At 46.4% G+C, this 26,162-nt stretch overlaps 1 protein-coding gene across 3 annotated transcripts in view; it reads right to left on the bottom strand.

Moving 5' to 3' along the window:
• Nucleotides 1-26,162, bottom strand: part of BCL11A (BAF chromatin remodeling complex subunit BCL11A) — a 70,553-nt gene that overhangs the window by 37,648 nt on the left and 6,743 nt on the right. The gene's annotated exons all lie outside the window — the stretch shown is intronic.

Below are 26,162 nucleotides of genomic sequence, written 5' to 3' on the forward strand. Positions count from 1 at the left end.
AGAACGGGAAATACGATACTCAAGCAAGGTCTGACCCAGTCCCAAAGGCACAGCCTTGCTGTCACCTCCATGAAAGCCGCAGCATAGCTTGAGCATCCATCTGATTTTACAGCAGCCAGGGTTACACTCTGCAGCTAAATGCACCCTTAATGTCACCCAGACGTAACAAGGGCTCCTGTTTTGTTCCCCTGATTTATACACACAGTGGCAGTGGGCTGGAGAAGGGACGGCCTCACAACCACAAGCCTTCGTTATTCCCCACAAATGACTTGTTTGCAGCTTTTGAACTGCCTAATTTGTTTTGCCCCTACATTTTGGTCATTCATCTCATCTTTTCCTAATGGTGCTCTGAACACTGACACTTTGGGAAAAGTCTCACATGCTGTAACCCTCACATGGCCCCACAGAGGTGAAAGGACCAAGGGCAACTGCTGAATCTTCCCACAACAAGAGCGGGATCATCCATCTCCTCTTCCCTCCTCCTCGCCTGCTGACTCCACTCTGGGCACTGTTCTCATCTCAGTGTGTTTGAGTAAAACAAAAAATGAGGCCACATGAAGCCATTTCAGCACCTCTGGATGTTGAAGGCCACAGACTGTACCCAGTGACCTGGAAGGTCCTCCCCAGACATTTGCTCCTATGCCTCTGTCTCTAAGAAAAAGCATCTGAGAAATCACGAGGCTGGTCGCGTTCAGATTGTGGCAATGCCATTCAGAGAAGAAGGGGGAAAATCAACTGGCACAGTCTGCATTTTGGGCAAAAGGGGAAGGAATTAAATCAGAATCTGGAGCCTGATCAAAACCCAATTCAACAGAACTCCACGATTTTGGCACTGTGTTCCAACACCTAGGTGCACGCTGGGTAGAAAATGAAACAATCCAAGGCTTTTCACTTTGCATGCCCAGCAAAAGCAGTCAACAGCTTTCAGCATTTAAGAGTAAATGCAGAAAGTATCAGCAGTGTATTGTCACCAGCCTTTTGCCAGACACCAGGAAATCCACAAGAGTCATCTAATGTCACAGGCAAAAAGCTGAGGACACAGCAAGTGCCACCGAAGGACAGGCAGAACAAACACAGAGCAAACTCCTACCAAAGGATTAAATTCATGTCACGGCATTTTACCAACATTTTGCACTACTCAGATACCTTGAAATACGTGCACGCAACCAGAGCCACGACACCAGACCTTTAAAGACGTGAGAGCCGCAGATTAAAAACATGTTGGAACGCTTACCGTCTGCAGTGCCAAAAATGTGTCTGTAACCTGTAGGAAGAAATGGGTGTGGAGCTGCTCATGGAACTCACTCAGCAGGGTACAAGGTCCCCCTCTTTGTCTCTTGTAAGAAAATATGGCTGATGAGCTGTTTCACCACCCCAGATTTTCTGAGAGAAGTACACAGAGCCAGATGGAAAAATGAGGTGGGAATCAGAGAAATCCCATGTGATTTGTGAAGACTAAAGCCACTTTGCCATGAAGCAACACGAACAACTGATCCTGGTGCTTGGCTGAGCACAGTGCTTGCTGCTTCTTTTTGGGGACTTCAGTCACCTCCTGAGTGGCACTGAAGCGCTGCAAGCAGATATAAAAACCTACAAAGCCTAAAAGTATTTTCCTGGAATTGAAGCTCAATTTACAATTCCCGAGACTGAAGGGTGTGTTTGAGCAGCCCTTTGTTGCAGGGTTTTGTCAAGCTATGTTCTGACTTGTCCCCTGCATGGTTGTGCAGTAATTCTTGATACTGATAGTCAATTACTTTGTCCACGTCACTCAAACACTGACTTCTTTTCTGCTTTTTCTCCCTCTCAGCATGGCTAATCCGGGAAAGACAACACAGAGTGAAACCATGACTTCAAAAGGCATTAACTGCTGGCCAGTCCGGGCTGCCCTCCAGCCCCGCCAGGCACAGGTGGGAAAGAGACCTGCAGAGCAAAAAGCCCTCCTTATCCTTATCTCTCTTAAAATACCACTGGGCCCAGGCTCCAAAACTTCCTTCCCGACTGGATAAGCACTTACCCAGGTAATCTCATTACTGCCATTGTTCTCCGAAGGTTAATAAATACTTACCATGATGAGTAAAGGCTCCGCAATCTGACCCCAGCGCAGTAGAAGTGATTGCTCAGGGCCAAATTTTCATACTCTTTATTATTCTGAACACCATATTCCTCTGCTAACAGAGCAGCCTTAGCACCAAAATAAATGTGACTGCTTGCAAATAAGGTGTTGGCCCCACTTCTGGCCTCAAGTTTTTATGTTGCCATCATTGTGATGGCTCTGAAAATTAGCAGATGCTGCCAGTTCCTAATAAATACATGACTAAATTATTCTGAAACAACAGCAAAAACAAATTACAGAAAGACTAAAATTCAAGGAGATGCTTTTCTCTCCAATTTCAACATGTAGAAGAAAATAATTACAGGGCTTTGTAAATTTAAGGAAACGCTTTTTCTCCCATCAGATGTGAGGTGTGAATTATGCAAACACGATTCGAATTTGACTGGGTTGACATACTGCAGCCCCAACAACAAATTTAAATTTGAGAGTTATGGAATGAAAAACCAGGTTTCCAAGGGCTTTTTAGCAAGAGCAGCAGCCACCACCTTCCCCAAAGCCAACACCCATTAGGACTGACATCCCCATCACAAGATGGAAACAGCACAGTCAGCACTCCATAAAATCCACCTCCTAACTCCCAAAATAACCATGGACAAGGAGGGCTTTCCATCCCAACAACACACATTTCAAAGCAATGCTACCGCTGGCTGGTCTGTTGGGATGATTAAAACACATTATCCACTTGTTGCAAAACTTTTACTGGCAAAGCATATAGGTGAGGTGTACTTAGAGATGTGCCCAGAAACCCATATGAAACCTCCACCTTGCCACAACGCTGAACAAAACTCTAAATAGGACAAGATCAGCAGGTAACTCTCTTTCAATGGAGGCTGTCAAACTGTTGTGCAGACTTTAGTAAGTTAAACTTAATCCCCTTCAAAGGAGCTCCATTCTCCTAATTAGTGCAGGACGTAAACTAGATTTTCCATCTGATTTCCAAACAGAAAATTCAGAGGGAAAAACAGAATGGAAAGGAAATAAAATTAAAATATTTTTATATTTGGTTCAATGAACAAGAGTTTTCCAATTTTTTTTTTAATTTATCTTTTTTTTTCTGTCAGCCAAAGCTTTACCTAAATTCACACTATCCAGCAAGTATTTTATCTGCCCAAAAAAGGTTTTCATTTTTCAGGTGAAAAACATACCACTACATGCTGAAATTGAGACGGAATCCTTCCCCTGCACCACACCAAGCTTAATTATTTGTGCCTCTCCCAAAGTCCCCCGGGAAGTGAGGGGAAGTGCCAGGACCAAAACCTGGCTGGACTCGCTGCATGCGCCTCTGGGCTGCTCAGGGAGGTCTTCAGCAAGCCAAGGGCTGCAAGGGGCAACCAGCCTCCCACACCAAGGCTTGCACAGCACCCTCACCATGGCTCTGCACCTTCTCCCACCACTGCCCTGACCTCATTTTGAAAAGTGGCCAACGTAATGTGATTATCAGACTCATATGGATCAAACCCAAAAGCCAGGTTGGGCAGAGAAACCCCAGAGGCGTTTCTGCTTTGCCCTTTACCCATGAAAACCGTGGCTCTGTAGCCTGAGAGCCCACACCTCCTTCCATAGCACCTGTGCATGCTCCCCTGAAATGCACCCTGCACACAAACCACAGCCACAAAGACTCTCCCATGCCAGGAGGCAAATAAATGGGAAGAACAGTGATGAGGACTCAAGGGAAAGCAGGCCAGCCTGCCAGAGCTGCACACCAGTCAATGCTGAGCTACAACAGGGAAAATGGAACTTGCTTATGCCAGTCGTTGACCCCACAGCCACAAGAAAAAACTGCAATGAATTTAAGACAAGCTGAGTTTTAATCCAGCCATTACTTTTTTTAACATCTGCTATTTCCGAGTGGAGCGGTCGCTCACTCCAGCTCTGAGATAACCTTGCTCCCCTGCCCCACAGATGCCACCCCCTCAGGTTTTTGGGGTGATGACTGGTCTGACATCAGGAGCACAAGGCACCAGCCACCCTGGAACCTCATCAGCCAGCTACAAAGAAAAATATCTCCTGACACAAACAACCTTGCCAACTCCTGGCCTGCTGCTACCCTTCTCTTCTTGAGGAAGGTTATTGAGGAAGCAGTTTTGGAGCAGGGCCAGCTGTGTCTTGATCTTGAGAGGTGTCTTTGATCCCTCTCAATCTAACTTTAAAGGTAGAGTGATATTAGATCCAATGTCTAAGAATGCCCTTCAAGCAGCAGTTGAAGACCTAGGGGAGAGGTCTTCAACCAGACTTTTCCATCCAGAGCTGGCTCAGAAAAACTCAGTCTCTGACACTGACCCTGTTTTAAACTCCTTTCCCCCCACTACCTCATCTTGAAATGACCATCCCTTGTGCCAGTCACCCACAGCAACAACTGGCAATTAAGTCAGTTCCATCTCTGACTAATTTCTTGACCTGATCTACTTTTAGGGTAGAAAAAACTTGTGCAGAACCTTCTTGAAGGCCGGCTGCTTTTTAGCCAAAAATAAGTATGAAAAAATCATGCCCAGGAGCAAAAGGAATGGATTGCACCAACAGACTCATCAATAAGTAAATAATATTTATCATGAGTTCTGCACTACAGCATTTGGACAGACACAAGATAAGCACCAAGTCTGATCCCTGTGCTTGCCAGCTGGTCACATCCAAACGCTCTCCATCTCAACATTTGACTAATAGAGGCATGGCCCAGCACTGAGCTGGGGATGCAGGTGCCCATGCTCCAAGGGATGGTTTTAAGTACCAATATTGTCCCCTGCACGTCAAGACCCTCCAAGCACAGGCAGAGGGGAAGACCAGCAAGGGCTGTCCACCCTCACCAGTGCCAGATTACATTTCCACGGCAGCTGCTGCCTTTGTCTACACCCAGTAAATCCAAACCAGCCCTAAAAATTAATTTAATCTGCTGTAAACCCAAGTGTCAAGCACTTAGATGGCAGCTAAAAGCGCCACTCTCAGATAACCGGGTGACACCAGCTAATAATAGCCCGCGGACGAGGGGAGCGGGAGCAGACATTTTGTGTAACCAAAGAGGAACCCGTGCCTGGGAACAGCCCGCGCTGGCCGGTCCCAGCCCCGCCAGCCCACCCGGCCTCTCCTGTGATTAGCTGCACTAATACCACCGGTGACCTCTCTTTCAAGCTGGGAGGCAACAATAGTCCTGGCTTTTGTTAGCGGGGAGAACAAAATGCCACCTTTTACAGCTCTGCAATCATAGCTGCCTCCCTTTTCATCTCCCAGGGGCTCTGCACCAGACCTTGCTCACCGGGGAGGATGGTTAACCCCTGCTGGGCAGCCTGGAGGGAAGGGTGCCAGGGTCCCTGCAGGCTCCTCTTCTCCTACATCTCCTCATTTGCATGGAACACACCAAACAAGCCCTTTGTGCTGAAGGAGGCAGGTGTGCAGCAGGGCTCTTCTCTGCCTGATGCTACCATAGGCAGGACATACCTGGAGGCCACTTCAAGCCCCTGAGCTGGTCACCAAAATCCATGCTGAGCTCTCCCCGCTCACTCTGCCCCTGAGAACTGCCTTTAACACACCCATTGACCAGGAAATGCTGGAACTCAGGTGACCTTCTTTCCAAGAAGAGCAGCTTAGAAACAAGGGAGAGTATGTTTTACAGAGCAGCACTTCCCAAAGCTCAGGAACTCACCCAAGGATGTGACACAAGGTGAATGTGTATTTGGGTTTGCATGCAAGGCTCTTCCCAAAAGAAGAGCATGGATACTCAGAGGTGCTGGCTTCCCACTGCCCATGGGCTGGAGCAGGGCTCGCTTAGGACCTGGAAAAGACCAACCCTGATCTACTTTGGGATTCCTGAGGGAGTAGGGCACCTCATCTGCCCCCCACACCCCTCCCTCTCTCCTTCTTCTCAACAAGGGCTACAAGGAGCACAGGGAGCTTTCTCCTGGGGCGCGCGAGGGTCTTGGATGCACAGCTGACTGCACGTGTCAGTTATGCTCCAAATGGGTTGTCACAGGTCAAGGTTCTGCAGGCAGCAAGAGCAAAATGCTATTTTTAGACAGGATAAGGTCACGGTGCTTTTAGAGACAGTGAGGTCTACAATAAAACCTATTGATCAGTCTCTGGAACTAGCACTCCGGAGAGACGCCTAAATTGAAACAAAAATTGCCTGGCCGTTTTCTCTATAGACTCGGTGGGTAAAAGCTTGTTGGAGTCTTTCAGGAGATAAAATAAGTAAGAAGAACCTGCGTACAGACCACAGTTGTCCATTTAAGTGGATGCACGGCGGGGGGCGGGGGAGGGAAAGTGAGACCTATGGGAGAGAACAGTGGGAAGCTCCAAACATCCTTCTGCCATAGTGAAAAGCCAGCTGCCCCAAGGGTGAAGGCCATCCTTACCATGCCCTGACTCCAATCTCCACAGCCCAGGTGTAAAGGCACTACAGCAAACCTGACTTTGAAGAGAATTAATGCTTTACTTGCATCTTGGAAGGTAAGGAAGCCTCTGAAGACATTAATCACTGGGGTCCCTGACAGCACATGCACATTCACCATCTCTGGAAGTGTTCAAGGCCAGATTGAATCAGGCTCTGAGCAACCTGGTCTAGTTGAAGGTGACCCTGCCAGAGGCAGGGGGTTGGAACCAGATGAGTTTTCAAGTCCCTTCCAACCCAAATCATTCTGTGATTCTCTTTGGCCATTTGTGTTTTGGCAATGAATTTCACCCTGAGCTGACTCATAGAGGCCCAAAGATGAAAAACAGACCAGTATTTATTTCAGCCAGGCAAATTATTGAACTGGATGGTTCATGCATCTCCAAGGCTTTCACAACAATTTCCAAGTGTTTATCCAGGTCACAGATAAACCAAAATGTAACCAAAAACACTACAAAGCACTGGGCTATCCCATCTTCAGGTTCAAGTTCACTACAGGCATATAAAACCCTCTGTACAATAAAGGGGATCTTTATTGTATTGGAGACCTGGAACCACAGGGATGAGCATGAAACCATGGAGTATCTTCATTCATCACCTGCCCCACTGCCACAGCCTCACTCACAAACAAAGAATGTCACAGTAAACACGATCCATACAACACACCCTGACATGGGTGATCCCATTAGCGAGTCCCAGCCAGAGCACCCCACCAGACACCAGCAATATAACAACTGATGCATTTGGAGGATATAATAATAATAATAATAATAATAATAACAACAACTACAGATAAATGCTATCAAGCTGTGAAAAGGTAGTGTGGGATATATAGTTTACTTTCTGCTCCAGACAGTAACAACATGAGCAGATATGCACATTCAGCTGCCCAGGTAAAAGCAGATCATGTGGGAATTAAAGCACTCGCAAGCCTGCAGCGTGGCTGGCTCACTATCCAACTACCAGGTTAGGCTGCAGTTTAAGTTTCTGCATAATAGAGATGGTAAAATGAAAAATCTCAAGCAGTAGTGTCTGTACAGTGACTGTGCTGCAGAGAAATCATAATTTTTAAAAAATCATGTTTCAAAGCAGTACAGTAACTGTGATTCTGGAAAAAACAAAAAAAAAAGACAACCACCAAAAAAAAAGCTGATCTTTCCAAAAAATACACTGTCGCTAGAAAAGCCAAGGTAATTATTTTTCTGTTTAGGAAATCAAGCTTAGGATTTGTTTGGTTTCTTTATATAAAGGTCCTTAGGCTCCTACCAACACTTTTACGATTTTCTTCTTAATGCCCAGTGACTCTAGGACAAAGTTTGAGATAAAACGATTATAATAAATAAGGACAAAGTTATTTGGGAATTAAGGACACCGCTGCAGCCCCTCATCTTCTTAACTGATTAAATGAATGGAGCTTTAGTGGAATATATGTCTTAGAAAATTCAAAGCTAATTTCTGTTTATAATTACTGATAGCACACGAGTATCCTTTCCAGAAAGCCTACTCTGTCACCCAGCAAGCAGATGCAAATATGGGTATAAATAGGGAGTGCAATGAAGCCTGTGGCAATGCTCACATTAACTGCCATGCAGCCAGACTTCAGCCCCTACATGTGTGTGGGTACACACATCCACACACACACGTGCTCCTCTGGTGATTTTTGATAGGCATCACTTGTATCCAGGCTGGACTCCATGCCTGCCACCTTCTCCAAGTTTTTATCCTAGACTCCAGTGGCTGGTAGACAAAGCTCTCTGTTAATCTGAACATAAATCACCATAACGAGTTGAGCCCAAGCTCCTTTACAGCACTGTGCCTACCAAGTGACTCTCCTGGTTGCAGGGAAGCCACTTAGAATTTACCCCTGAGGTAACTCTGAGCAGGATCTGGCCCCACAAACTCTTCCTCTGTGTCTGTCTCTGCCCTTGGGTTTTGCACAAGCACAGAAGCAGGGAGGGGACCACAAACATTCCCTACTGCTGCCTGAGAGGAGCTTTTGTAACCTGCTCAGTTGCTGTCAGGCATGAAACTGAGAAGTTGGAGAGGTTGGAGCAGCAGAGAGTGGCTCCCTCAGTTTGTTTAACTGCAAGATGCATCTGGATTTGTGGGGCTTCCAGTACAAGGCAGCTTCAGGATCAGCACCTCCACAAGACAGAGGCCAGGGACATGATGCTATCCTTCCCAGAGCCACGGTCATCCCTCTCCCAGGAGGAGCAAATAGCACTGAAATACCCAGGTCTTTCCATAACAGGCAGGGAAAGGAGGGAAATAAACCCCCAAAATTTTAATTTTTGGCTTTTCCATTTATTTTTGAATTAGCATTCAGCGTCTGCCGCCGTGACACGGATAGCTAAAAATGTGTGCGGATATGTCATCCATGAACAAAGTGGCTCATGTTTGTTCTTTATTATTTAGGAAATGCACATTAATTACTGCAGATTTTCTCCTATACATCTACTGTATCTCAGACAGAATTGCTGAGAAGGTCTGCAGAATAAAAATGTATGGGGTAATTAAATGGATATTTATAATTAGAACTTAATAATTTGCATCAGGGACAAATGAGCTCTGATTTCAATCTGTAGTGCATTTAGATTAGCCTGAAGATAGTGTAATTTGATGTTTTATAGTCCTCCTCTCAGATTATGAAACAATACAGTGTCTTTAAAGCAGCCGTGTTTGTGTCAGGAGTGTGTTAAGAAGCAGCCGCAATGAAAATGTTTGACAACGTGAAAGCAGCCATAAATTACATGACAACTGTGTAAAAGTCGTGATGAAACAAATAAAGAGCTGACCTATAATGCATCTGATTCAGCACCGTGCCCGGACCACTCGGCGCTCATCCCGGAGCGCATCCTTACGCGTGCGGCTACTTAGCGCTGAGAAAACTGTAAATTATCCCTAGTCAACAACATTGATTTTTAGTCGACGTTTCAATCAGTTTGGAGTAGAAATACTACACCGCTCCCCCGGCAGCCTCTCAGCTGCTCGGCCGGAGCCTCTTTGGGCGCAGCTCTGTTACAGCCCCATTGTTCCCACTGTACAATATTTATCGTGGGCTCTCCAGATGCAGGTACTTGACCCAAAGGTCACCGCCTCGTCTCCTGGATGTACAACCTTTGCTACCACTGCCTTCTGCCCAAACACAGGTAGCCCCTGCAAACCTTGCTGCCTCCCCACACATGTACAGGTGAATCTCACCAAGGGGACGTGAGACAAGCTCCCCACACCACGGGGCTGCATCTCCCCAGGGCCACAGGTAAAGCCAGGTGGACTCCTTACCAAGGTCTTGGTAAAGTGCAGGTTGGTTTGGAGATCCAACCACATCTTCGCTTCTCTCCCCAGCTTTTCCCAGACACCAGCAGGGAGGAAGAGCAGTGAGGCTGGGCTCTCATTCCCACTCTGCTGCAGCTCCTGGGCCTTACCCAGGGCAAGCCCACTTCTGCCACAGCACTTGTCTCTCTCACCCTGGCAGTGCGAGGGTGTGTTCATTAACATCTCCAAGGCATTCAGGTCCCCAGTAACTGATGCTGCAGAGGTAAACACCTCGATCAGCAGATAACAGGGAGTTCTGCACAGGCATTGCGCACACGGGAGCTGCGCACCTGTGTAGGCAAAAAACACAGGGGTGCCAAGTCGCCGGGAAGCTCACCATCAAACCAGTTACAGTCTGGCACAAAACATGAGGAGCAAGGGAGGACCAGTGCAAGGAAGGAGAGTTCCAGACCCAGAGCCCTGGCACTCAGCCTCGTGGAGTCATATCCCACAGCCTCTTCCCAGCCTTTGCACTTTCCTCCCACAGAGCAGAGCTCAGCACAACGCCCATGACCAGCTGCTAGCTAAGAACGTGAAGGGGAATGAAAGGAGACAACCATGGCAGTATATGATATTCCCAGCCTCCTCAAAATCTAGGACTCACAGACCTGGATGCCTGGATGGAGCAAAGTGGTCAGGCAAAGCTTTAACTAACAGGAGCAAAGTGGTCAGGCAAAGCTTCAACTAACAGAGGCCATCCCTACACATGCCCACTTTCCAAGAAGGACAGCTACATGAACGTAAAGCCTCGAGTGCCAAGCAAACCTCAGAATTCCCCAGCAAGGCACGATGCTGGGAATGCATCGAATGGGCAGAGGACATGGCGATGACTCAGCCCACTCCAACATACCCTTCACACCTCTGAAAACACTGCCCTTTGCAGCAGGGGGTGCCTGTGTTTTCCCAGCCATGCTCTTTCCGTGCATTTTGAAATCTACCGTCCATCAGCATGACGGGAAACAAGGCGTCGAGCTCTTCCTTTGAGGAGTTTCTTGTTTGACCAGAGTACACGTTATTCAAATCAGCCAGAGTGAAACACAGTTAAGCTGCTGTTTGTTCCAGCACGATGAGACTGGCCTGTTAAAAAGCAGAAATGTCAGGATGTTACAGGCTCAGCCTCCTGCCAAGACTGGTAAGTAGCTGAACAACTGTCAGAAATGGCATAATTGGAAACAACAAAAAAATTAAAATACCCAAAACAACCATGAATTCAGATTGTGTTTCCAAGTCACAGGCACGCTGGGGCCACACACACCCCCAGCCAGGCACCCCTGGGAAGAAGCTCCAAGCTGGAGCATCCCTGCAGCCTCATGTACTACGTGCCCTCCACATCCACCTCTTGCAAAGCAAGAAACCTTAAGTAAAAACAATGGTAACCCAGTAAAGATCTCGGATTTTGTCTTTATTCTCACCACCACAGCATTTTCTCTATATTCTCACCACCCAACAAAGCATCTCAATACTGGGCATGGCCCAGCAGTGTTCTGTGAGGGCTCCATAAAGGCTGGAAGTGCAGCCACCTTCACACCCAGTGCAGTTCTGCACTAGGGGATCAATTTAATTCTGTTTCTCATAAAGTCATTTGAATGGGTGGGAGACACCATGAAAAGGTTGTTATCATGCACAAGCTGTGGACCTGCACTGGGTCTGGCCCCAGGGCTTGCTCTCCCCAGCCAGGCAGGAGGCAGGCATTGCCATTCAGATGCTTTTCACCCCTCAATTTAACTCCTGTTATCTCTGAAATCTTCCAGACACATGCACGCCCCTCCTGCTCTCACACTCTGCCCCTCCTGCTCTCACACTCTCCAGTTTAGTTTGCCTCTCAGAACAGCAACCCCCTATTTTTTTTTTCCTGTCCTGGGCCCTCAGGTTACTGGCACGACGACAACTCTTTTTTTTCCCAACAGCAAGCCAGGAAAGATGATAGAACCTGCGTGCGTGGCCAAGGGACTGGTCTCAACTGGTTCAGAGGGAAAAAATGGAGCTGTGTCTTTCCCCCCTACACCCTCCCCTCACTTCTTGCCTTTAGCCAAAAGACCTGGGAGCATTTGATGTACAGTCAGCAGGTATTAAAAAAAAAAAAAAAAGAAAATTATTGAAAAGGCTGGCCGGCTCCGGAGCTGTGACACTCTCTCATCAAACTCTGGACTTCAGCCAAGTTCATCTGTTAATGGAGAGCCACAGCCAGGGCCTCCCCCCACCACCACCCCCTCGCTCCCTCCTCTACCTCTTCCTCCCTCCTAAAAAACTAGACATCGATTATGTCTGTGCTTTTCCCTTTCTATTCAAGATAAACAAAGTGCTTCAAGTTCAGGGCACACCCTGGGACCCTTGACAAAGCAATCTATCATCCTGTCTGCTAAACCAGTCTGGCCACACCACCGCCGAGGAGACTAATGCTTCCAGTGTACAATTTTCCCTTTGTGCTGCTGCCCTATTACCAGTAACCTCTTTTCTTCCCTACCTTCCCAGGAGCAGATGTGCTTGACCACTTTGCCTAAGCCCCTCCTGGCAAAGGCATTTTTTGCTGAAAGCAACCTCAAGAATTAAAAAAAAACAAGAACCAAGCCCCCGCCTGCCCCCTCCTCTCTCCGACTCCTGTCTCCATCCCTGTGTCCACCAAAGAAATCCAGCACAGAGCTTGATTTTTCCTTCCCCACTGAAGATTTCTTTTTAGGGACTGAGTTCAGGTTTAAATCATATCCACTAATTCATTCTGACTTGCAATTAAATGCAAATACACTTTTATAGCCAGCATGGAGTGTATTAATTTTAACAGCAAATGACAAAATAAGAATACAGTCCCTCCAATACCAATAATGAATCGCACTATAAATCACGTTAGTGGTCACATTCATTAAAGCTTGTAAAGCGCTCGGAGATCCACGGGCTCAATGTGCCACCGACCCACAGAGCAGCATCAGCTCGCCCAGACCCCACTGCTGGCACCCAAGTGTCCCAGACCCCAGCCAGGGGGCACAGAGAATACCCCACCAAGTGTAGGGCACCCAAATCCATTCCCAATCCCTCCCAGCAGCGCCACAGGGAGCTGGTGCTTCCCAGGTGAGCGGCGCTGGAGAGATTCACAGCCCAATATTGCGGGTGGGTCTCACCACAGGGCTGAGGCATCTGGGCAATGTGGTTTAGGTTAAGGGAAGGGCCAGGCTGGGTGCTCTTAAACACAGGGCAGTTACAGAAATTAATAGGAAACCACAAATCACCATTTAAGGGCACTTCTGAACAGCTAGCCTGGCCTTTTCCTAATGCTCCCGGCTGCCGACAGCGCTTACCCCTTCCCCAGGTCTACAGAGCGCTCCATTTGCTCGCCAGCACTAAGATCCTCTGCACCGTTTATTAGCCAACATGGGGGAAAGTGAGGGTTTTCTGCCTCCTTTGTTTTGTCAGGACAGCTGTGTGCCATTCCCACCCCCTCCCACCCATCCTCTCCTACAGAAAGAATTAAATCCAATTAGGACCAGAAAGTAATTTACATTTTGGTTCTGTGTAAGATGGGGAGGTGGGGGAAGGAAAAAAAAAATCCCATAAAACACGTTGTGATGAAATTTCATTCCTTTGCTACTTATTTGTCTGCTTTTGAGGATAGCTCAGGCTGCACTTTCCCTTTTTCAAGGCTGAACATTTTGGTGCGTGGACCAAGAGGGGGACGAGGAAGGTGGAAGAGAGGAAACTTGTCACCATTCCCTGCTCTGTGAACAAGACAGTTCTGCTGGGCAGCTCATCCTGCTCCTGCTCCTGCTCCTGCTCCTGCTCCTCCCCTCACCGTGCTGTGCCGGGGGCTCCTCTGCCGCGGTTTACTGATTTACAGAACCTTGGTATGTGAATGGCAAAAATTCCTTGGCATAAGTATATGTTTGCTGATCACATTTCAGATCATGTGTTGTTCATTATTATGACTTGCTCAGAAACAGTTTTGCTACAGTTATGTGGGTTTGCCTTGGATATTTTTTCTTCTTATAGTACATTGAAAACATCATGGCGGGGGGGAAAAGCAAATGAAAAAATGTTTTTGTGTCTACACCACCTCAAAACTCTATTTTAAAAAAATTATGGAAAGGAATACAAAATATTCCAGGACTGGGAGGCAAGAGGGAAAGGAAATGAGATTAAAAAATCATTTCTTTAAGACCAACGTGATGTCAAATTTTCAAGTGGAATATTTTCCTTTGGATGGGGATGAGATTATAGGTGGATTTGATATTTACACATTTCTGAAATCTCTAAAAATATATCCATCCCAACTGATACATTGATTTTAATTTGGTGCATTATTTAAGCAGCTAGAAGAGAAGATCTTTTTGCCAGGCAAGGCACCAGTGTCAAGACCTTCTGTAGCACAGAGCAGCAAGTCCAGGACACACTGATTTCTAAAAATACTCTCCCCTTGCCTTCTGAAGAGAACTTTTTTTTGAGTTCACATTCTGGCAATTAGAAAAGCAAGTAAGTCATTGCTCCAGAAAAAATAAGTTTCCAAACAACGCCACTGTTTTGCTTTCACCTGTGTTGTAAAACCCCAATTAATTCCAGAGTTTGCTCTGAACTTCTCCAGCGATTTACCTCTGTCTTTGTTCGTGGGAGATGGTCCATGTGGGTTTTCCCTCACCATACAGTTCACCTGGGCACTCTTCTCTCCACACCCGGCTCAAAACATGAACGTTTACTTTTTTGTCATTTTCATATAGTAAATTATCCATTAGATTTCAACATATCTTACTAGAGCAATTACATCAAGAAAATGATAGCGCGTGTGGAATCAATTATGCATGCACTTGGCCAGGGACCAAAGGCTATGAAGTCGGAGAGGGCAGAATCGTTCGACACACACAAATAAAAAGCCCCTGGATCTCGCAGATGGACCCCATCAGTTCATCTTACTGCCGAAAAAGTTCATGCACTTAATAATTTATTTGTGTTCTGGATACTGTTTCCCAGCTGAATATTAACAACTTTGAACTGCACCACGCTTTTAGCGTGGTATGGGTGGAAGTCATAGAAGGGCAGCAGCAGGTCTCCTCTGAGGTTAAAATTATACTTCTGTTCCTTCCAGAATGGTCCTTTTCCCTCTCCATTTATTTTCTTTCATTAAGCAGTTCCTTTAATCAGAGTATCCGTTTCACCCTTCCGATTCATCCTCTTACCCAGTGACAAACTCTCCAACCAAAGCTGAGCATCAATTACCAAGGCTGGACAACCAAAGCAAAGGCAAGGGCCTGATCCCACAGGCAGGAATTGTGGTGCTGCCAGAGTGAGGGACAGGGGACAGGGAAGACAGGGGACAGGGACCAGGCGAGGCCCCAGCCAGGCAGGAGGGCTGGTGCACGGCCTCCGGCGCTGGCCGGGCGCAGATGCCCGGGCAGGTTATGAGAGCTGGGCAGGCTTCCAGCCAGGCTGCTCCCAGTTTCCCCTCCCAGGGTTGGATGATTAACGCCTTGCCCGAACAGGCAGGAGAAAAAGACCCTTCCTTGCGATGAGGCAACTGGGAGACTGGAGTGGAAGAGGAGCAGCGCCAGCAGCGCAATTTGCTGCCACAAACAGGGTGCTCCCTGCCCTTCATGCAGCGTCCCCCAAAGGCAGAGCCACCACCCCAGTGCCAGCAGCAGCTCTACACCATGGGCAGCACAGGAGGGAGCCTGGGGCACATGCTTTCAACACTGGTCACGCAGTGAAGGGTCCAGGCACCGCCACATCCTGCCCTGCTGTCACCTCTCTCTCCAGCCCTGGCATCTCCAGAGCACAGGAAAGAATTCTTTTCTATCCATAGATGTAGAATTATTTTTTAAAGGAATGTCTCCCCCAAATGGGAACAATTTCCTTCTACACTTCCAACCAAGTGTACTTAACATTAAAAGAGAACTGATAGAACATATTTAATTACTCAAGGTTAGACTCCTAATTCCTCAATTCACTAAAGGAAACTTGGCAAGAAGATGCATCATTTTGCTGCTTTCTACTGGAGCATCTGAGGGAGAAGAGCCACTGAGGCAGCTAATACACAAAACATGATCAAAAGTGATTAACAACAGCTTCATATGCAAATTGCATTAATGAAGGAGTGCAAAGTCATCATGTAAATTAAATATGTCAAATCTCTTGGTGAACTTTCAATCTTGAGAAGAAAAAACACCGCTTTAATTTTTTTACATCATCAATTTTCCAAGATTGAAAATCTAAGAATCTTGGTGCTATAAAACAATTTTCACCTTTTTTTTCTCCTTCAGCAGCCTGACAGGCTGGCCTGATGTGTGCCGAATGCACATGTTAATAGGCCAATCAAAAATGCAAAACAATTCGCAATTACTGCAAGGACCTAATGGTCATTAGAATTTACAACTAGGTAATGAACTAAAGTCTGCCCACACCATGCATATTCATAAAGCAATTTAGCCTTTGAAGATTAAAGAAGTGCTTAAAATTCAAATGAGCTTTAGCAAATTATCAGTAAGATTCATCCAAAAAGCAAAAGGGTTTTTCTTCCTGTGATTTCCTTATTTTTTTAATGCAAAATTGTTATATCTTCCAGACGGAGCTTCAACTAAACACAGGGCTCCGAGTCAAGCCAAAGGGGCTGGAGACAAACAGAGGCAGAAAACATTGTTATGGACTTTGTTCAGAAAACTAAGCCCTTAAGAGCCAAACCTATCTCTAAACATGGTAATTTATCAAAAGCAGCACAGACTTGCTCATAGGCAGTATTGTGTGCCGCTCTCCGAGAGCAGATTAACAAGATTTCCACCACCCTCCAAAAAAGCCTTTTTCCCCTCAAGTCACATCTTCCATGTAAACAGCAAATGTATTATAAAAACATTATTTTCATCAAAGTGCAGCAGCATTAATTTTAGGGACTGGCTGCACTGAAAAGGGAGGGATGAAAAGATCTCGGCACCGGAGCGTGGCACTGACAAAGTCGCGGTGCTCCCGGGGAGCGGAGCCGCAGCCGCCGAACCCGCGCAGTTTGCGGGGGCACCGCTCAGCACCGCCGGCCACTCCCAAACTTGGCTCCTCCGGGGCCTGACCCAGCCATCCCAAAGGGTGCAGAGCAGGGCAGACCCTTCTGCCAGATATCCAGGCAGGGAGGAGGCTGGGGGGAAGAGCTGGCTGCTTCCCCGGCACCCCGACTTTGAAGGATGGATGAATGTTGAAATAATTCCTATTCCCAGTTCGCCAGCTTTCTCTAACCTCGTGGCTCATCCTACCTGCACCCCTGCAGAGCAAAGCAGATGATGCCTGGATCTGTGCTAATGCCCCGCTTTTTTAATATTTATTGGGCACAATAGGACATGGTGCCGTGCAACAACTGCAACAACAAACATCTGGACTGGCCACGAGTCCCCAGTTTTAAGCGATTCCTCCCAGCACCAATGTTACTTCACGCAAGAAGAGTCCAGGGAAGGCCAGCATGGGATGTGACAGCATAAATCAGAATTAGACTCAAAATAAAAGTTTGGAAACTACTGCCAGGCCGCCGAGCTGTTGAAGGCCACGTCTCCCAAACTGCCTTCAACTCATGTCCCCCATTAAGAGATTTTCCCCCCCACTTCTTTCTCTGTTTCCAGAGACATAAAAACCACACCACTGGGCTCTGAGCATTCCCTAAAATAAAGCAATTAACTTATTTCCAGGCTCCAGCAAGCGATCGTGACAGCCTCCCCCCCGGCAGAAAGTGGGAGCCGTGGTCCCTGACCCCCGGCCAACACAAAAGAGGCAGCCCCAGCACAATGCCTGCTGTCAGCAACTGAATTATTTTTATACAGGAATTTTTATCTCTATGGTACAAACAAGTATGTGTCTGTGCTGACTTGTTAAGCAATCCACTTGTATGTAGAATAAGATTTTTTTTTCCCTGCTACCAGTCACACAGCTCTAAGATCAGAAGAAATACATACTCTTTGAAGCTCCTCAAATGTTTTAGTTAAAAGGACAGCAGTTATTTTCTAAGATCCAAGAGTATCTTTATCAGAATTTAATTTTTCCTTATTGATTTTTTTCTAACGTAACACAAATTTAACATAGGACAGTTTATAGTTTATTACAAAATAATACAGCCTCTATCTCTTTTTCCAAATGCATCCCACTGTGTTCTAGCTCCTCAAAGAGAACAAGGCTTCCGGACTACTGTTTCTCATTGCACAACAACTCTTCCCTAAACATGAAAATCAGCATCAGGAATAGAGGAACACAGGGAAAAGCCCCCAGCCACCCTCACACAGTAAATGCTTCATGCACTTATGATGCCCTGGCTGAAGAACGACACTTTTGTTGATCTATTCTCTTACTCCACAAAGAATAAACTCAGTAGCTAAAATGCAACAAAACCCAGATGATTCATTCAATGTCTGAAAAAAACCCCAGCTGTGACACTGAAGCAAAGTAATGCTGGGTGACAAATTAATTGTTGTGAATATTTGGGGGGGCAGGAAGATACAATACAACACATTTTTATTTTTCCATTTTATATTTCCCTACCTGATAAATCAATTAGGCAAGCAATTAATGTAAAATTAAACTCCTTACTTCCTAAAGGAACGAGGAACTGCGATGTGTAATTTTGAAAAGGTAATAGCTGTAGTAATAGCAGTAATAATAACAATAGTAATAATAATATTATTATCCACAACAACAATAATAACACCACTAAAGGCAGGGCTCTTCTTTGAGCCTTTGTTGTTGAGCAGTAATTCCATTGTTTATTTAGGCAGAGGTTTTTCTATCTGCAGCTAAGATCAAATTGTAGGTGTAATTGTTCAGCATTTAGGCAAAGCAGGGGAGGGTGGAAGCACAAAGTCCTTGGCTCTGACTGACCAAAGCTCCCCACATCTACCTCCACCAGCACACCCACTCCAGTGAGACTCCAGCACCCTCTGAAACACCCTGACAACGCCTACCTGGAAGGGCAGAGAGGAAGCACTGCTTCTCCTTACAGCTATTTCCCAGGGATACTGAGCCTCCCTGCCTTGTCGGCAGCGCAGTTATTTGGGTTTTCCTCTTGCCCCACTCTTGTCTCAGCTATTTAGTGTGAAACACAAAAATCTGAGCTGTAGCTGAGGTTCTGTACCCACCAGATGGGGAAGTGATAGGATTTTTTTTCAACAGCAACCTGTTCAGGTAAAAACTTCCAGTAGAATTGCAGCAGGCAAGCGGGGAGAGGTCTCCAGGGAAAGCAGAGAGAAGAAAGAAACACTTTGGTGCACTGTCTGCAAACCCAGAATTCAGCAGCTTTTTTTGGCAGCCAATTTGTTTCAAGTGTTTTGTTTCAGGGAACATATGTATTTTTCTTTGTGCATTTTGTGGATTTACTACAACCACTCCTGACAGCTGTTGATTCAGTTAAATGAGCACATTATTAAAAATCCTCGAACACAACCGCACTGAAAAACAGACACCTTTGGATGGAGCTGAAGATTTGAACACACAAGAAGATGCAAATGAAACCTCTGCAAGGAGTATGTACAGCCTGGGCCGTGCCCAAGCCGGGGGCAAAAGGGGCTCCAGCCTCTGTTTGTGGTGGCTCTGTTGTCTTTGTTTCAACCAGACCCAGATGCTAAAAAAAGAATGAAAAGCAATGCCAACGATCCCAAGAATAAAAAATAAATGTTTGCTAATACTTGAAAAAATTACATTCCCCAGCGGGCTGAAGTTAATGTGCTTCAAATAATTCTGCACCGTGCCCCGTACTTTGTTTTCTTTTCTTACTTACTATCCAATTTTGCACAGGAAGGACACCTATTCAGAACGAGGAGGGAAAGAAGAGGATGTTTTCATTTTGCTTTAGATCAAAGGCAAACAAGAATGCAAACTGTGGCATATTGAGTATTTTTTTCCACCGCTGTCATTCACACTGGGCTATCGAAGTTTTATACAATTCCCCAGCCCGGCTGCATATTAAGCTGGCTGTGTACAGCTTTATTATAGCGTGGTGCTGAGGAAACATTAATATTCCTGTGTTGCATCTGACAGGACATTTACATGCGCCCATCTGAGCTCACACCTGAGAGCTGCTCCAAGGTACAGTAGCTGTGCTCCGATTGTAAAGGCAAATGAAGAACACAAATTCCCTGCTGGGATCGGGGCTGACCTCGCCACACCCCACACCGCAAACCTTTCCCTCGCCAACCCCAGGCAATGCCACCTCCGAATGAAGAATGAGCCACCAAGTTACCAGCCCTGGTGATAGAAGAGCAAAAAAAACCTCACTGAAATATTTTAAAGATGCACAGCGAGTGCAGCTGGCCAATAAAGGTTGGAAAACAAACTGGCTGAACCCCGTGCGGGATGCGTTGCATACTAAACCTGATTAGAGAGATGGGGAGGATGTTTATGGGCTTTCAAATGCATTTGGCATTAACACAGGAAGGTTTGAATAATGTGAGCACTTGGTCTGCTCATCCATAGGGGTTCACAGCCACTGGTCCAGTTCCTGCAAGAGTTTGATCCACATCTGGCAGAGCAAAGCACACCCAAGATGGGGACCTCCAGAGCGAACTGTGTTTCACAGAAATTCATTATCAGATCATCCCAACCGCTTGGGTGGTTTGTGGGTCCATTAATGTGCCTGTTATTCTTTAAAAGTATGCCATAAATCACAGCAATCCTGTACTGGTGTCTACCTACATGGGCCCAAACCTGCTATGCCCAACGTCACCAGGCATCAGGTTGGAGCTAGTCTATGCACACAGTGAGACAAAATTATGTTCATTAGCCCAAGGGAAAAACAACCAAAAAAAAAAATCCACCCAATGGTTAATTTTAGGGTCATGCTACCAGTATGAACATATAATATAGATATATGTATGTAAGTCTTAATATATTGAAATAGATGGAGCTGATGTGTTTTATGGACTTGTGCAGAACCCCAGTAGCTGACACATAAAACCGAGCGCTCCCGGATGGAAGCTACGTTCAAATGCCTGCCACTGGGAGAAGAGTCCTGGACTTCCTTGGACTCACAACATCCCTGGCAGCATCATGACCCGAACAAAATCACAACAAGCAGAAAGGTAACGAGAGATCCTCAGCGATTAGCTTAAAAAAAAAAAAAAAAACACAACAAAACACAAGTGGCACTGTGCCAGGCCATGTCCAGCTTGATGCTAAACGCCTTTTATCGCACAAAGCTGGTACTGGTGGATATAAAAACAGACTGAAGCTGGAAGGGAATTTTGTCCGAAAAAAATCTCCGTAATGAGGATGCATGCAGGCAAACAACTGGAGGCTCTGCTCCCGTTGCCTGACGGTGCCTCGCAAGCCTCTTTAATCGTCTTTATTATTTGAATGAAACAAGAAAGAGCTCGTGGGCTGAGGGTTGCATATACAAAACGGGGTGATGCTAATAGGCCTCCTCCTCTTTAAAAGAGGCATTACCAAATTATGGGGATGTTTAGGGAAGACTTTACTTCTCCCACCGGGCTAATTAGAAGGTGTTTAATTTACTCCCTGCCTCAGTTTCCATCGCCCAGCATTCGTTGTTGGGACTCTCCGCGCAGAGCCTCGCGTTTATTACGCGCACGATTTTCAAAGCTTTCAGCACGTGATGCCAACCTGCACCTTTCAAGATCTATATTGGAGCTTAATATGTGCCTGGTTGCCTCTTGAACCACCAGTGATCCTTCTGTTCGTGGACAGCTCCACAGTTCAGTGTCCCATGCAAAAGGAGAAGGAACACAAAATATGTTTCTCATCCTCTCCGAAAACCTGATTTGCAGGGAACAAAAAAAAACCACCAGAAATATTCAGGGCACCACAACACTGCAATGCTCCCCTGGAAGGCAGAGGCAGAGGAAAACTTTCTACCCTGCTTCTGTGCTTCGAGTGAACTCATATTTGTGTTTCCAATAAAGAGCCATTTTTACATTAACTGTCTGGAACAGCAGGGAATAGGAAAACTAACACAATCTTTACCTCGTACAAAGGATGATATTGGTGTCACGTGCTTGCTTCTTCAAAAAACGTTATTTATAAAAGGCAACGGGGAAAGCAGGGAAACTATTGACTCTTCTCTGTAGCCCTGCACGAGCAGCATTACAGCAACTTTTTGATCCTTACATTTTTTACATTTTTCCCCCCCAAGAAGTAAATTTCACAGCCACACAGGCCACCGCCTTTAATTAAGCTTTCAAAAGTCTTCTGACAATGCCAACAATTGCAAGACACTTCTAGAGCTCAATCATGCAATCATCGTGACACTTCTATTTACAATTTGTCTTAGAAAGAGTTTCTCTGACATTGTACTTTGACAAAACAGCCAAGCTGCCGGTTCACAACCTTTCTCTGTCTTATTTACAAATACAGCTTGTACGCAGCGCTCCAAATCTCGGGAGCAGGAGCCTTTGGGTAGCACCCTCACTATTTTCTCCTGCCTGCAGTATTTTACCCAGCCTGCTCTCTCTGTTTCTTTGTATGGGGAAAGCAGACAGAATTTGACTTCAAAATCTTCCCATATTCCTTCTTCCCCTCTTCTTTAAGCTTTCATTTCATTGTCCACATGCAATGCTAACTATTCAGTGCAGACAGCAGTATTTTTTTGTCTCCAGAACAAAACAAAACAAGGAATCAACAATCACAACCTACAGAATTATAATGGCAACTACTAATAACAGCCCAAGAAAATTTCTGCTTAAAGACATTACCCCCTGAAAACTGTAATAATCAAATATACTCAGTAAATTTAGTACCAAATGATGTTCACCTTCCCCTGACTGCAGCAGACAGAGGGATTTCTTACATTATTTTCCCACGTGTTTTATTTGAATGTCACAAGTAGCTTGAGAATATAGGATTCAAGCAGTAAAAATGACCTCCCCTCCTCCTCCCCTCTTTGTACAGTAAATAGAGCATCCATGGATCCACACTCGGCATTATACAGGGAATTCGCAGCAGCACTCCAAAAGTGTTCCCCCAACTGCACCCAAGTAACATTTGAGATCCTTCTTCACCCAAACCCCAATCTTTCATTAATGCCCCTGGATTTATACATTCAACAAACAAACCGTCAAAACCTGACAAGGGTGGGCGATAAATATTTCCTCAGCCTTTTCAATAAGTGAACAGCGATTTTTACATTCACTGATCTCCAGATACTTCAGTTAATATTTCCCCCTATTGTAAAATACGAGAGCGGATAACTAAAGCCCTGCCGTCGCCCTCACTGCAAATCACAGGCTGCCAGTATCTGGTGGTGAGGCTTTGACATACATATTGATGAAAGCTGCCTCGTTGGACCCACACAACATATCCTATTAATTTTCAGTTAAATTTATGGCATTTCAGCTCCAGTGCTGGATCAGCATCACTCAAAATTTTATAGCAAGGCAGAGCTGTGCTCAGGCAGACACCCACATGGCAGAGCCAGGTATGGACACATGCCTGCACCTATATGGATCCTACGGCTGCTGCACAGGTTGCAAAACACATCCAAGCTCCTGTCCTCATCCCTGCCTCTGGAAAACAGCATGTTAAAGAGCAGCTTAACCAGTTAAAACAGACATCATTTCTCCCTGCATTTGAATGAGTCGCTGCCTCCTTCCTGTCTGTAGATCTTTAATCATTACTTAAGATTCTCTTTTACTATAACACACCAACTTACAAAACTGCAGGCAGGGAAAAAACTGAACCTGGAGCTCACCCACAGCACCTCTGTATCCAGGGCTAACCTGAAACACCTCTTCCAGCCTCACAACTAATTGGGAACATTTTCATATTGCTACAAAATATGTATTTTAAGGTCTCTTAGCAGAAAGAATCACTTCCCCAACTTCTGTGTATTTTTCCAAAGGCAGCCTTTATCTTTTTTTTTTCCCTTAACTACACACTCAAATCTTGCACTTTGCATTCTTGCACAGAAATCAGATACAAATAACTGAATTAGAAAAGTTCGAGATTCTTCGCAGGGGGCTTCCTGAAGCCTGAACTTCACAGTTCAGGCTCCAAGACCTTCTCTAGATTTTTACTGCCAGATTCCTCAAACTACGGGCTATGAGCAGTGGGTCACTCCAGCTATCACCACACTTCTTTGTGACACAAGGGAGCTGAACTCATCCAACTGAAAAAGGTGATGAAAACACAAAGGGAAGGAACAGTGCAAGACCCTGTAACTCCTGGTGCACCTTTTCCCTTTCCCCAAGCCAGGCTGCATTTCCAACCAACAGGAAGAACCAAAGGACCCCGGTGCTGCTCGGCTCCAGCCCAGCCAGGGAGGTGCAGAGAACCTGCATTCTTGGACTTCCCATCCATACAGGCACCACAGCCAGAAACCTTGGGGCAGAAGAGCCCTAACAACCACAACTCCATCTCTCCTCAGGACACACTCACGGCTTGCTCCGTGGACCCTCCTGCATGGCACCAAGCCTGCTCCCAGTCAAGCCCACCTACAAGCGAGCAGGATCAGGTCCTGCCACTGTGCTCCCATCGCTCAGTGGAGCATTTACAATCAGTTAAAACCACGGCCCTTTCCGAATTAACGGCCCCGTGACTGCGCGCGAGCCCAAATCCTCCTCGCTTGGCATCACCTGCGCCACACCAAAACGAGACTTGGCTCGAGCGCCAGAGCAAAGAGGAGGCTCCCCCTCATGCAGAACTCCCCAGTGTGGCCATCCCTCCAGCCCAGGGACCTATCTGGGACCACGGGGACGACAGCATGTTTAATTCTTGCTTGACAGATACTGTGTTTTGTCTTTTGAGCGGAGCGGCGCCGTACGTAAATACAGCGTTACATCATACCACCGCTCCTCCATATTTGGTGATTTAGTATGGCTCCAGAGCTTGGAAGACTACAAATCCCTTCCGCCAGGCTCCTGCTTCATTAATCATGCCCTACACTTCTGCTGGCTTTCCATCAGATCACAGGCAGCACATGGAAATGGGCACTGCCCTCTACCACTCAGGGAATGAAACCTCACCTTTAACATCCGTGTCTGGGAAGTGCAATATGGGGAATTATCGGGGGGCATTAAGTCTCATTCAAAATGTAGCTTAGCAGTGGCCGAGCCTGTGTCTCCTCTGAAATGCAGAGATACTGACGTTCCAAGAAAAGACCGATTACTCTGCAGAAACAGCACACACTTGTTCACATGACGTCTGCGTGTGCACGCACATGGCTCTGCACACAGGCACGTGTGCAGGCACACACCCGTGCACCGATACGGATCTGCTGCCACCACAAAACCTCCAAAACTGCAGCTCTCCAGCACGGTTTGGCGGCCGGCTTGGAGGCCGGGGAAGGCTGCGGGAGGATCCCGCTGAACCTCCCAGCGCCTACTGCCCTATTATGGTTTAACTCTGTGGCCAAAGCAAGCCCAAGACAAGCTCCAGCACATCATGTGATGATGTACTGCGCCTCCGACAACCCCGAGCGGTCCTGTGGGCTCCCCGAAGAGAGGCACCAGCAGTGCCACATCCCAAACACCACTGGAGGGGGAGTTTGAAACTGGTTCAGGCATTCATTGGGGTTGATACGCTGAGGTCTCGCCTTTTTCGACTGGCAGCATTGGCGTGGTTTGGAGTGATCTGAAACGCTCGCTGCAAATGGGCAGTACTTTTGTTTACTAGTAGGGTTTTAAAAGCAGAGTGTGCCTTGTTACACTTCCAGGGTGCTGGGATTTTCTTTCGCATTATACACTTTTATTTTTTTAACCTCATTTGTGAATATATCTGCATGGCCAATAGTTTTCTGATTTTAAAAAAATGCTACGAAATAGAATTATTTACCCTTTTTTCTTTTTTTAAATCACATTTCATATTGTTTGTTGCACAAAACAGAACTCTGCCTTGGACATTTGTACGGCTGACATGTGGCTGTGTAAACCGCAAACAAAATCAAGATACATCTGTCAAAACCACATCAGAGACAAGAGAGAGCACAGCGAAGCATTTATCATTTGGCTGAGGAGGCAGGCTGCAGAGAGCAGCCTTTCCTGTCAAACCAACCTTTTGAAATTTCCAACATGCCCTTAAACTTTTCGAATAAGCATGTCTGTGCGCTTCAGCAACTGCCCTCTCTACTCTGGCCTGGCCAGTCGAAAATGGCATCTTAAAGTCAAGGTCGGTGGTGTCACTTTGCCATGGGGCTGTGTTTAATTACAGTCCATACGCTGACAGCCAATATGGAACCAAGGCTGGCGGATGCTCGGTTAACTCTTTCACCCCTGACTTTGCCAAAGACTCAAAAGCTCCTCGCTTTCTCGCGCAGCAGCCTCGGCACCCTCCTCCCACGGCGCTCCAGCAGGCGAGACACCGGGAGACGGTGACTACAATGCAGGCAAATCACGAGAGTGGCCTCAAACAATACGGCCAGAAACACCGGCTGGCACGGCACGTGCCTGTTGCTCCTGCCGCTGCGCAGGCACC

Source organism: Catharus ustulatus, chromosome 3 (assembly GCF_009819885.2).
Source record: "Catharus ustulatus isolate bCatUst1 chromosome 3, bCatUst1.pri.v2, whole genome shotgun sequence".
NCBI lineage: Eukaryota > Metazoa > Chordata > Aves > Passeriformes > Turdidae > Catharus > Catharus ustulatus.